The sequence below is a fragment of the Onychomys torridus genome, chromosome 11, assembly GCF_903995425.1.
Source record: "Onychomys torridus chromosome 11, mOncTor1.1, whole genome shotgun sequence".
NCBI classification, from domain to species: Eukaryota; Metazoa; Chordata; class Mammalia; order Rodentia; family Cricetidae; genus Onychomys; species Onychomys torridus.
This window is the reverse complement of record NC_050453.1, coordinates 38,414,862-38,428,436: the sequence shown is the minus strand read 5'-3', so window position 1 is coordinate 38,428,436 and position 13,575 is coordinate 38,414,862. Positions and strand designations below refer to the sequence as shown.

The 13,575-nt window shown below is 47.5% G+C and overlaps 1 protein-coding gene across 2 annotated transcripts in view; it reads right to left on the bottom strand.

Moving 5' to 3' along the window:
• The window catches only part of Fam163a (family with sequence similarity 163 member A), a 79,064-nt gene extending 67,193 nt beyond the window's left edge, over nucleotides 1-11,871 (bottom strand). For both annotated transcript variants that reach the window (XM_036202842.1, XM_036202843.1), the window contains exon 1: nucleotides 11,396-11,871. The gene's annotated coding sequence lies outside the window, so the exon portion shown is untranslated. The remainder of the gene's footprint in view (nucleotides 1-11,395) is intronic.
• Nucleotides 11,872-13,575: the final 1,704 nt, after the last annotated feature.

Below are 13,575 nucleotides of genomic sequence, written 5' to 3'. Positions count from 1 at the left end.
TAGATCACATTTAGGATCTATTTCTCCAGAACTGTCCTCTGGTCAACCTGGACTATCACTGCACTCTCCCGACAATCATTCTACCTCAGATCATAGTGACCATGGCCACGACCCCACCTCCACCCCCATCCTACACAACTCCTATACCCAAACTGGTCCTCCGCTGTTTGTTAGACAGAGCTTTCTAACATATAAACGCAGGAGTGTTATGTCCCTGCTCAGAAATTTACATTGGCCTCACATCTCCTACATAACCAAGAAGTCAGAGTCCTTAACCAGACAGACAGTACACCACACTGCTGTCTACTCTCATATCTCTATAAGCAGACATTTCATACTTGGACATGACTGAACTACATACAGTTCCTGGCCTCCCCTGTCAGTCACTAAGCTCCCAGAGCCTCTCTGTGCCTGGGAGGCCTATTTTCCTGCCTATTTACAAAGATATTCATCTTCGGTTCCAGTTCAAACACCAATTTTCCCCACCCTGCCCCGGAAGCCTTTTCTGCCTTTTCTAGGTGGAGCTAGGTGCTCTTTCTCCCGGGTGCCCCAGAACTTGTTTTTGGCATCTGTTGCAACATTGACCTCACCAGATTCATAGCATGAAGGCAGAAAGCATTCCTAGTTATCTCTGTATCTGAGCCCCACATGCAGTTGTTTCAATAAACATTATGAAAGGAATAAAGGAATGAGTTCCAAAGACACCCTGTCCTCTATTCACGCAAGGTCAGAAGAGACTGGGCACTGGAATTAATTGAATCTCTTCTCTCTTTAACCTGGCTCAGTGCCCTGACCATGTGATTAAACCTCCTAATAGAATCGGCTAAGCAGCTCATACAAATCCCTCAGCATCAAGCAGAAGAAAGGCTTCCAAGTGCTTAGAGAAGAAAGCCTTTGGTGCTTCCGTGATGTCTGACTACTCCAAGATACGCAGTCCCTGGGAGCTTTAGTGAATATTTTAAATGAAAACCAATTATGTGCTCGGCACTGTGCTAGCCCCTGACCGTGAGGGCACAGCCGAAGTGACAGAGTCCATTAGCTGGTCACTTGCTCTGGGTCAGCCACAATTCTATGGGTGTGTGTGTGTGTTTATGGCTGTCAATCTTATTTTACAGATTAGGAAACAGGCCCGATGTCACATAGCTAACATGTACAACAGTACTAGCCCGCCCCCTTTTCTTCACCAAACCCCCTCACACCTGCTCTAAAATAAATATAAATATAAATATAAATATAAATATAAATATAAATATAAATATAAAATACAATAAACCCTTTCTGCTCTCTTGCCTCTCTCTTTGACTTCCTTCTCTTCATCAGATGATACCACCACCCAGAGACCTCATCCGCTCCTTTTTCTTGCTATGCAGGGATGAAGGATGCTCTTCACCCAATTCTGTGCCAGCCCAGGGAGAGAAGACCCCTGTCCTCCTGAGGGCAGCTCCTCCATCCAACATTCCATGCTAGATGCCCATCTTTTCAGGAGTCTTACACTATGATCCTTTTACCTATAACTTTCCCATTAAATTGGATCCTTCCTGCTAGCTTTTAAAACACCAAACGCTAACCATGAGGCCGGTCCACCATCACATGCAGTCTGCGGTCTACTGTGAGTTGGGTTTTCATGTGTGTGATGTTAGACACGGGTTCCGTCTTCTCTGTCATGTGCATAGATTTTCTCACCCAACATATTGAAGAGACTGCTCTTTGCCCATTGTATGTTTTTGGTGCCTTTGGTGAAGATCAATTAAACATACATATGTGGGTGTATTTAGGAGCTTTAAAATTCTGCTCTGATGGTTTATATCTGTCTTGACTCTATTCTAGTCTTTTCTTTTCTTTTCTGTTTTTCTGAAACAGGGTTTCTTTGTATAGTCCTGGCTGTCCTGGGGGTTTGTTGGCCGTTCCGTTGACCAATTACCAAGATCCAGGTTCAGTGAGGGAGTCTTTTTAAAATAGGTGGAGAATAATAGGAGACATCTGACATGGACTTCTGGACTCTATGCATTCATACAGAGGTGATGATGCCTACATGCACACTTACTCATATACCCCCACCCCCCACAGGGCTGGAAGGAAACACATTGACTTTGGAACTTGTATTTTAAGAGAGTCTCTGGTTAATTCTAACATTTTTGTGGTATCGTGAGGGTTTTCTGTAGATAGGGACAGTTTTATTCCTTTCTTCCCTACTTGGATGGCCCTTGCTTCTTTTTCTTCCCTCAAGGCTCTGGCTAGGACTTGTGCTGTTACGTTGAGCAAAACTGGCAAGATGGCTGCTCTTGCCTTTTTGCTGATATTAGAAGAAAAGTTTTCAGGTTTTCAACATTGGATATGGTGCTAGCTGTGGGCTTTCCACTGGCTCTCATTTTATTTGTGTGTGGGTATGTGTGCACATATGTGTGTTGTCATGTGTGTGGGCCAGGGCTGTTGGCCTGCCAGCTTCTGAGGGTTCTCCCACCCTTGCATTCCACTTTACCATAGCAGTGTTAGAATTACAGACTCACTACCATGTCTAGCCTCATGTGTTCTGGGGATCTAAACCCAGGTCCTCACATTTTGCACAGAAAGTGCTTTCTCCAGTGATCCTTTAAAAACAGGAATTCTGAGTGTGTCACTGAGTTTTGCTGTGACAAGTCCCTGAGCAAGTCAACTTAAAGTTCAGCTGGACTTGGAGTTTCAAAGGGAAGATGTGACAGGGCAGAGCAGCTCACCTCATCACGGCCGGGAAGCAGAGAGAAAGAGGGAGGGGGAGGAGGAGGGGGAGGAGGAAGAGGGGGAGCAGACAGCCTGTTCTAGCAGCCTTCCTCTTTTTTCCTCTCTTATTCCATCCAGACCCCGGCCTATGGGACAGTGCTGCTCACATTCAGGGTGGGTCATCTTGCCCTTAGTTAAGACTCTGGAGATGCCCTCCTCCCCACACCCTGGGTAGGCTTTGGTAGTCCCTGGGTACTTCAGAGACACTCATCAAATACTTAGTCCTTCAGAGACGTCATCAAATACTCAATCCTTCAGAGATGCTCATCAAGTACTTAGACCTTCAGAGACGCTCATCAAATACTTAGTCCTCAGAGATGGTCATCAAGTACTTACTCCTCAGAGATGGTCATCAAATACTTAGTCCTCAGAGACGTCATCAAATACTCAGTCCTTCAGAGATGCTCATCAAATACTTAGTCCTTCAGAGACGTCTTCAAATACTCACTCTTAGAGACGTCATCAAGTACTTAGTCTTCAGATCCATGCATCAAAATCCTTAACATGATGAAGACTTTGTGTTCTTCTTCCTCTTGACCTCTTCTGCTTGTCTTGTAGAATGCTCCCTCAGTCTCTGAACTCTACATCCACTGGCCTTTAGAACCTCAGACACCATGTTTGTTCTAAGGATGGCCTTTGTTCCTTCCTGGAATGTCCTCTTCCAGCTTCTGAACTCTTCTCCTTACTATAAACTCCTCCCCATCCTCCGGTTTCAGCTCAACCACAGTTCCTCAGGTGGTTTCCCAGTTCCTCCCTGCAGGGTCCCAGATATACCAGCATAGTAAACGCTTGTGATAGACACCATGTGCCGTTCTACAGCTTTGACCACAGCATCTCTGTATGTTTCTTTAGTGGTAGTGTGTTTCTCCTAAACAACATCCAGCTTCATGAGGACTGGGATGTTGACCCTTTTCCTTCCTCCTCCACAGTGCACCCGGGAACATTGGATAAATCCTTGCTGGTGTCTTGAAAATGCAACGCTCACTTTTCAATCCAGTACCATCTGGTTTCTAGCCTCATTACTTCACTGAAATTGTCCTCATAAAACCATCAACAGTTGTCAGATGCCAACACTTCCTTGGAGTCCTGGTGTTCTACCAGCTGGTGTGAGGGTTTCCTGCATGAAAATAGAGTTTGGGTAGTCTCCCCCCCAACTCATAGGAAAAGAGTGGGCTGATAGAATAATTTTTACCTAATGTTTTTGTTTCATAAATTTTCTTGACAGTTGGTACCTATAGTAGAACCTAGCACAAGATGTTCTACTTAGCTCCAAATTATGTTTTTCAATAATTGTCACGTATGAATATTTCATAGTTATGCTCCAAAAAGAACCGTGATTTCCCTGAGTTCTATTGTATGAACAATTTTTGAGCCCCACGGGCCAGATCCAGAGGAATATTTTTGTCTTCTCATTTGCTCTCTTTGCAGTGTCTGGTACTGTTTATCATGTTGTTCATTCCTTTTTAGCAACCAGAACTTACTAAGCACATGTAATGATCTCAGGCAGCCCTTTGTCCCCAATTCCACTACGGCATGCAGCGCCTCCTATGATCTCGTCCATGTGCCGTGTGGCCCTGGATGGTACAGAGACCATGGGCTTGCCCACCCCCTCTTCCTCTCCCTCCATAATCAGACTACCACTTGGGCCAAGTGCAAAAATGATTTTGGTGACACCTGAGTAAATAAATGAGTGAATGACAAAATGAACAAAAGGTGAGATGGGTTTGATCTTGTCCTTGTACCCAGTGTCCTCACTGAAGAAGCCATTGAGACACAAATTTGGGACAACAGAAATGATGGTCTTCACCATATGGTATATAAAATACCATCTGCTTTTTCCTTTCAAGTAAAGTTGATTTGATATAAATTATGATAGTCTAACAAGTCGGGGCATTTCACTTCTAATATCTGTAAGCCATTACCAAGAGATTACTTTTTGTTTGTTTGGTTTTTGTTTTTTGAGACAGGGCTTTTCTGTGTAGTCCTGGCTGTCCTGGCACTCACTCTGTAGACCAGGTTGGCCTCAAACTCACAGAGATCCACTTGCCTCTGCCTCTGCCTCCCGAGTGCCGGGATGAAAGGTGTGCACCACCACCGCCTAGCTAAGACATTGCTTTTAATGCACACATCCCAAATATGTGTGTATATAGTGAATGATTTATGGGGATATAAACAGTTTCATTCTATAAACATTTTTAAATGCCATAAGCTGCAGATTAGCTTGGTAGTGGAGTGCTTTACTAGGATATGAGAAGCCTTGAGACCAATGGAAAGAAGGAAAAGAGAGGAAGAGAGGAAAGGAGGAAGAGAAAGAAAGGAAGGGGATAAAAGAGGAGAGGAAGAAGGAGATAAAAAGGGAAGAAAGGAAAGAAACAGGCCGTGTGTTATGCCCACGGCAGAAGCTAGGTAAATAATGAGGTTCTATTAATGTTTCTTTACTTCATATTGTAACCCTGTGCCTTGCCCAAGCTACTCTCTTGGTTCTGCCCTTTCTCCTGAGCTTGTCAATCAAAATTACTCTATCACCTAGGTCTAGTTCAAGGGTCACTTCCAAGGGACCTTAACAGTCCATCAGAGTCAGTTGGCCAGCCTCTGATCCACTTTAGTGTTTGTGCCCCTGACAGCATGTCACCAGTTTCTCTACTTAGCATTTCTGCTGCTGATGTGAACAGTCCTTTCCCATACTGCCTTGCAGGTATCTAGAACCTAGAGACCATGTGTTGTTTGTTGTTTTTTTGGCTCTTTTGGGGGGCCCACCACCTAGCTCCCAAATAAATCACACACAGGAGGCTTATTCTTAATTATGAATACTTGGCCTTAACTTGGCTTGTTTCTTGCCAGCTTTCCTTTACTTTAACTTATCCCATCTATTGCCTCTGGGCTTTTCCTGTTCTGTTACTTCTATACATCTTACCCCTACTCCGTGGCTTGCAGTGTAGCTGGGTGTCTGGCCCCTGATGTCTTCCTCCTTCCTCTCTCATTCCTTGATCTCCCTCCTCCAGAGTCCTCCTTCTATTTATCCTTTCTCTCTGCCTGCCAGCCCCACCCATCCTTTCTCCTGCCTTGCTATTGGCCATTCACTCTTTATTAGACCATTAGGTGTTTCAGACAGGCACAGTAACACAGCTTCACAGAGTCAAACAAATGCAACATAAACAAAAGTAACACACTTAAAATAACATTCTGCAAGAACCATGCCTTGCTTGGCTCTGATTTCTCAGTACCTTGAGCAACATGTGTTTTCCGAATTCAAGTGAGTTGACTGACTATTCATTACCAGGATGCTAAGTAAGCATCTTTTTCTACTTTTTAAAAGTAGTGGGTTTTCTCCTTGATGGCTAGGTTCTAGTGGCCTTGGCTAAGAGCCCAGGCCAGCTTCTTGCTCCCACCTCTGTAGGCAACCACAGGACATCAAAAAAGCTATTGCCTTGTGTGCTCCAGAATTTGTTTGGGGGAAAACCTCAAGCTATTTCTTTCTGAAGTGGAATGGAAGTCAGCAGTGAGTCCTCACCAATGAGCTACCTGAGAGCAAGGTTCTTAGAGGTCTTGGGCTGTTTCTTCTAAACATCGGACAGACTCCCAGCCCAGACCTGAGGCTCAAGGTATACCCCTGCTGACCTTTCTCTTTGGTACAGACACAGATTTCCATACCACTAGTATCTGGACCAAAGCAATGACAATCACCATTCCCCGGGGGACATCACAGGCTGTCTCAGTCCCATCCTTTATATATACACAGAGGTAGAAGAGAGATGGGAATCTAACTAAGAAGATAGTTTTGTCCCTGCCCTTGATGTGTACAAACTTACACCTATCACAGTGATTCCAACCATCAAAGCACAGGACTCCCAGCCTCATCTGGTTATAATCCAAGCTGTGTGTGCCCAGCTGGTGCTGGCGTACCTGGCTTGCAAGCTCCTGTACAGAGAACAAGAGCCTGTGAAGGGGCAGGAGCAAGACTTGTGGCTTCATGGGGAGGAGTCTGAGCTCTCACACGTTCAGGTTCAAGAGGGCAAATGACACGGGGTAAGCAGAGAGCTTCCCAGAGGGGCTGGGACCTGGAAAGCTCCTAGTGAAAACTGGAGAACCCTGCTTGTGGCTGGCAGAGTCTTTCTGTTATTCGATAGCCTGCCCTGCCTGCAAAGGGGAAGACTGTAGCTAATAGGCACCACCATCCTTTCTGCTTTCATCACTTCCAGGCTGGGCTGCCAGGGGAGAGACAGGGTTTCTCTGTGTAGTGTTGGTGCCTGTCCTGGATCTCGCTCTGTAAACCAGGCTGGCCTCGAACTCACAGAGATCCGCCTGGCTCTGCCTCCTGCGTGCTGGGATTAAAGGTGTACACCAACACCACGGGGGGACAGAGATTCTTAGGGGCAAGGAAGTAAACTTGGCATCTTCACTGATGAAAAATAATCAATGGGGCATCTCAGGAGACTCCACTTAACCCAGTGAAAACTCCCTTGCTCAAATACTCTGAGGGCAATATAACCCTAGACTTCAGAATGATTTTCTTATTAATTTTAAATTGCTCATTAATGTGAGTATATGTCACATGTGTGCAGGTGCCCAGAGACCAGAAGAGGGCACCTTCTGTAGAGTTACAGGCATGCTGGTGCACATGGGTGCTGGGGACCAAACTCTGGTCCTCTAGAAGAGCAGCAAGTGCTCCTAACTGCTTAGCTGTCTAGCCAGTTCAATCCCAGAATAATTTTCAAGCCTGTTGGGGTGGTTTGAATAAGAATGGTCCCAAAGGCTCACATATTTGAATGCTTAGGGAGTGGCACCATTTGAAAGGATTAGGAGGTGTGGCCTTGTTAGGGGAGGTGTGGCCTTGCTGTCACTGGTGGGTGGGCTTTGAGGTTCCAAAAGCCCAAGCTAGGCCCAGTGGCTCACTCTTTCTGCTGCCTGTGAATCTGGATGTAGAATTCTCAGCCCCCTCTCCAGCACCAGGTCTGCCTGTGTGCTGCCATGCTTCCCATGGTGATGATAATGGACTAAACCTCTGAACCTATAAGCCAGTCCCAATTAAATGTTTTCTTTTATAGGAGTTGCTGTGGTCATGGTGTCTCTTTATTAGCAATAACAGCAGTAGAACACTGACTAAGACATGGGGTTTTTCAAAGATGCCTCCCGCCCCCCTACCAAACACAACCCCCAGAACCAGACGTACATATCTGCTGATGTCACTGAATTCCTCCTGGTTCTTTACCAAGAATTGCTGTGCACTCCCCTATCCTGTGATAAGAGCGAGACTTTGAGAGGTGATTCTGCTTATTTGGATTGTTTTCAAAGCCAGCAGAGAATACCTTGTCTACCCACCTCAAGACAGCCTCCTGTCTGAAGACATCTCTTCTTCCTGGCTTCCTAAGAACAACCCTGCGTGTTTCAAAGGAATTCTGGATGGCCCTGATATTGTGACCCTGTGTCCCTTGGCTTGAATCCAAAAGAATCCTCTTGAGCGCCATAAAGGAAGTGGGAGGCATCACCAACACTGTTCAGCCGAAGATGTATTTGAGGAAACTCGGTAAATGCAGGCCAGGGAAAGAGGGTTGTTGAAACTTTATGTGGTTCAAAATTCGAAAGCCACAAAGGGTTTACAGTGCCATCAGTCCTGGGGTCAATAGATACTTTTAGACTTCGTGTCTCTCTTTAGCCTACTCTTTTGTAACATAGTATACATTCTGTGTCTCTTATCTTGCCCCCTAAACCCATACCTTGGAAAACATTCTCATCAGTTATATAGGAAGCTTCCAAATTCTTTTCCTATAGATGAGTAGGACTGTGTTTGACTGTTTGGAAGTAGGGTGAAATATTCAACAAGCTTCCTTTTGATGAATACATAGCCTTCCTTTCCTAATTCAAATAATGCTATGATAGACTCATGTCTTTGTGTCCACACAAGTACAGCACGCAGCAAGTTGAGTCCCTAAAAACGGAATCAACAGGACAGATGGGTCAGGAACTTCTAATCAGGGTGGGCATTTCCAAAATGTTTTCAAAGAGGTTGGACCACTTGACTTCCCTGCCGTCAACATAGGAGAGAGCCTGTCTGCCCAGGACTGCATCTTTCCACTGTTGCTAACTGAAGGAGGGGCTGTCTATGTTACTGTGCTGTGCATATGGAAGCCAATGACCAGCATCCGGCTCTTCTAGACTAGCACCTTCCCTGAGTCTCATGGGATCTGTCTGTAAACAACAGTCTTTTCTTATGATGGTTCTGGATTTGGGGCATCGCAGAATGTTGGTTCTGAGAAGTGTGGTCCTGTGGCAGGGTGGGAGATATAGGAATTTGAGGGATTAGGCTACAGGCACAGATCTGCCACTTAGCATTATGATCTTTGCAAATAATTTTACGTCTTCCAAATTCAGTCTCCTCACATTAAAAATGGAGGTAATATTGATTTTTGCAATGCCTTGTGATCTGGCACATGAAAGATACTTAATAATGGTACTTAAATGGTAGCAGCTTTCCTTGGAGTTAATAATCACCAGCTCAGGGTTAACCCCCTGGATACTTTTCTCAAAGCACACTCTTACTCCCTCACCAGGATCAAATGGCTTTTTTCCTCAAGTGGCCAGCCAGACCGTTCCCAGCTCCTCCTCTGAGTCCTTAGCCTCTTCCACAGCCTGAGGTAGATCTCTAAACTCTTCTCTGGGCCTGAGTGAAGGCTACGCCAGTTTGCCCCGGGCTGGCTTTCTTTGTTACCATAAGATGTCTGAACACAAAGAGAGAAGACAGGGCTCCTTTTCAATTACAGATGGGCAGGTGAGAGATAACACAGAATCCTCTGACAGAATGCCAAGCTCTTCCATCAGCTCCATACTCTGTGGTGTCTGCCTTTTCAGGATATTATTTCTGAGGAGGTCACCAAAGACAGATCTCTAGTTCTGACGGGAATGCCCACAGCTAGGGTCTCTGTTTGCGCCAATAACCATCTCCTGAGAGGACTCAGAAGTTTTCCATTCAAGCACACAGCACCTCCTTTCACTCCCTAGGCTGGTAGAAATTATGAACATGTTCCCGGAGTGAGTGGGGAGCTGGGAGGAGAGCTGCAGCTCACTTGCCTAATACACATTTGAATCATCAGAAAACCACACAGGGTTCTCTCTGGATACCCATGTGACTGTATGCCAGCTTAGAGCCTCTCCTACCTGGGAGCGGGAAGAGGAGGTTGAGAAATTATAACTGTTATCGAAGTGTGCCTTTGTTCTTTCTTTCCTGTGGCTCACCTCTGTGGCCTGTCTGATAGGGACAGGATCAAAATGTCTGTGACTTCCAAAAACTTCCTTAGTACCACAAGAGACTGCCTCTTCCCTCTGAAGACTGCAAACCCCCAGGGAATCTTTAGCAAAGTGAACGTCCGGTATCTTGTCTCCCGTCATTGTCCCTTGCCCTGTCTCCTATTATGTCTGGAATTGTCTCTCCTGGGACTGGCTCAGACACAGGCAGGACGCAGAGATCCCCCACTGCGTACATCAGTCCCTGCCAGTTACATGGCTGTCTCCCTGGAATCGGCCCCTAGGCCTGCTTGGGAGAACCCCAGTTCCTGTTCTGCAACCTGGCCAATAACGCGGTCCTGGACTGGGAGAGGGTCTGCTGTCCTCACAGACTGGAAAAACCCAGAGAATGTGTCTCAGTCTGCTGGCTGGACAGCTCTCACATCAAACTTGTTAGGAAGTGTAAACATCCAGGGCCCCACAGCTGCGTGCAGAGAAAAGGAAGGTCCTGGTGAGACCCAAAAACCAAAACAAACAAAAACAATTACCCCTACCCCACTCACGCGTGCCAAACAAAATCAAAGTAGCCCTAGGGTGCTGATAGTAGGTCTCATTTCTGCCTTTCTTCTTTGCCTATGAGGACACCACCCTTCTAGGGAGTCTTCTGAAGCACCAACATGTGCCAGCAGAGATCGGGGTGGCCAGGACCAGGCAGCAGACTCAGTCTAAGCTCTTGTCCTTCCGTCCCTGGTCTCTATTTGGGTCAAGCCTTGATGCCGCTAGCAGAAGCTGGGGCCGGGATGCGGGCGCCGGGAGGTGGGCCTGGGGGCTCAGGAGCAAGCGGGCCATGGACCTGCCACGGAGCCAGATCTCTTAACAGGGAAACCTCTGGCTGCCCTGGACCCAGAGTCGCTGGCAAAGATGCCTGTCCCCGAACTCCCTTGGATTGTCGCGCCCACACACCCCGCCCCTATGAAGCCACAAAAGCATCTCTGCCCTCATTTCGTAAAACTTCAGGAAAATCCCTAGCAAGCTTGCTGGAACCTGGACGCACCGACTGACAACTGCCCATGACCACGACATCGCCCTCCAGTCCCCGAATCCCCTCCCACACCCACGGAACGCTAGGTTCCCATGCCTAGGACATCCCTGGAAGCACCCGGTGTCGCCTGGCCCGCAGCTGGTCGCCAGGGTCCCAGAGGGTCGCCAGCACCAAGGTTCAGCCATGAAAGCAGGCAGGATCCCAGGAAAGTGGTGCGGGGCCAACGGGCGGGGACCGGTGGAGGCGAGGGGCTCCAGCAGCTCGCAGCCGCCGGTCTGCGCCTCTTTGAGCTACCGCAGCCGGAGCCAGGAGGACGAAGAACGCGGAGCTGGGTCAGGGCGCGGTGCGCTGCGCAAGGTGGCGCGGCGGCATGCTTACCTGGGTGTTCAGTCGCCCTCGACAGCGCTCCGGCGCCGGGCACATCCACACTCCGAGCCCCGCGATCCGCCTGCTGTGTGGCCGCACCGCACAGCTCCCTCTGCGTGGGCGATTGCCTCGTAGGTCCCGAGGCCAAGGCTGCTCCGCTCCGCCGTGGCTCCCGAGCGGCACTGCCCCGGGCTCTGCGCGCCTTCCTCCCAGCGCCAGCGGCCTGGCCGGCCCACGTGAGGCTGCTCTGCCCGCCCCGGTTTTGAGAGCGCTGGCCGGGTACCCAGCCCAGAACCTCCAGGCTCCTCCAGGTGGCCCGGGATGGGGGCAGGTACCGAGAGACCTGATTGGCGCTGGCGGGAGTCCTGGGAGAATCCCCAACCAGCAAGGAGAATTGCACTTAGGGGGATGTAATGGGTCCGCTGGCGTGTTTGTCCAGAAAAAACCCCCTCACTTAGCTCAGCTGCTGTTTAGCCCAAGCAACGCAGACTCCAGGAGTCGCAGCATCCAAGAGATGACTCAGTAGTGGGGACTCGACAGGCTGCAAATGGGGTCCAGCATGGAAAGTCTAGAAGAGAATTTAGGCGCCAGAGTGTGTCGCTGTCCACTGAAGAGGGACTGCCTGGACAACTACCTCAAACGCTCATCCTTTTTGCTCTTCCCAGGTCTGGGAGTCTAGTGACGCCGAGGTCCCTGCCTTTGATGTACCAGGTCCTTGTGGAGGAGGCAGAGTTAGAGTGTGTGCTTGCCTACCCCTCTGGTGTCAGACTATCAGGAAAGGGACAAGAGAAACATAGAGGTGCTAGGGATTTCTTAACTGGCGTCTTAAGACCAAAACAAAACATTTATTTATTTTTGTCTGTGTAGATGTGTGTACTATGGCCCTCCTGTGAAGGTCAGGGGACAACTCGCAGAAATCAGTTCTTTCCTTACACTATATGAGTCCCGGGACTTGAACTTGGGTGGTCAGTGACAAGTGTTTACCCTCTAAGCCACCTCAGCAGCCCTGCTCAATGACTTAAGACTCTGAGAGTTACCTGAGGACTGTATCCCAAACAGGAAAATTATGATAGTCGTTGGAAGGTCTGCTCAGAGAACAGTACGGGAAGAGAATGAAGGAAACTATCCTCGCCAAAGGATCTCAGGCCAGAATTCCTTTCTCAGGATTCTGCGTCAGTCCTGTTTGGTCTGGAGATTTGGAGGAAGAAACCGGGTCACTTAGGATAAGCTCAGTGAGGGAGCTTGCCCATTACATCAACTATGTTTTCTTTTTCACACTCCAAGCAGTCTGGGTGGTTCAAGGAAAAGACAGATTTGAGAAACAAAAATAAAATCCTGAACATGAGAAGTGATAGGTTCCCAGTCTGATCTGATTCATCAAAAGATAGATGACTTCATTATTCTCAATTCGTTATTTTAAAGAAATAACCATCTAAGGCCAACTTTCCCCTCCACCTGGTCACTGCAAGGGAACTTCCGTTGTTCAGGACTATGTTACTTTCTCTTCCTGGGTTGTAAATATAAAGCCCACATTTCCATGGATCACCTCGTATTGGCACAATCAGATCTCACACCTTCATTCCTTTCTCATCTCCTTGGCGAAGGTTAAACAACAAAATATGAGCATCTTGTAACACAGACCTTTACACAGAAAAACAAGATGTTGTCTGTACACTGGTTAATGACTCACTGTAAGCCAGACATCTATGTAAGTCCCATCTGAGTTATTGCCAGAACCCAAAGCCTCTTCTACACCTGTCCACTTCCCAAGCCCTCCTCCTGAAGTAGCCACCATCCTGACCTTGTCATATTCTCCTGTGTGTCTAGGGTTTGGTCTATTTGTGATACATCTCTATGTTGATATTTTATTTGTACTGAAATGTGATTTTATTTGTATGTTAATAAATAATGTTGCCTGGGGGTCAGAGCTAATAGCAAGCCATAGCAGAAGCTGGGCAATGGTGGCACATGCCTTTAATCCCAGCACTTGGGAGACAGAGCTAGGTGGATCTCTGTGTGTTCAAGGATACAGCCAGCATGGAGACACACCCCTTTAATCTCAATACCAACCATAGAAGACCTGGAGGTCTGTATAGACAGGCAGTGATGAGGAGGTCATGTGGTTGGGTTTACAACCAATGAGAAGGCAGAATAGAAAGTTAATAAAAGGACAGACACACAGGAAGTAGATC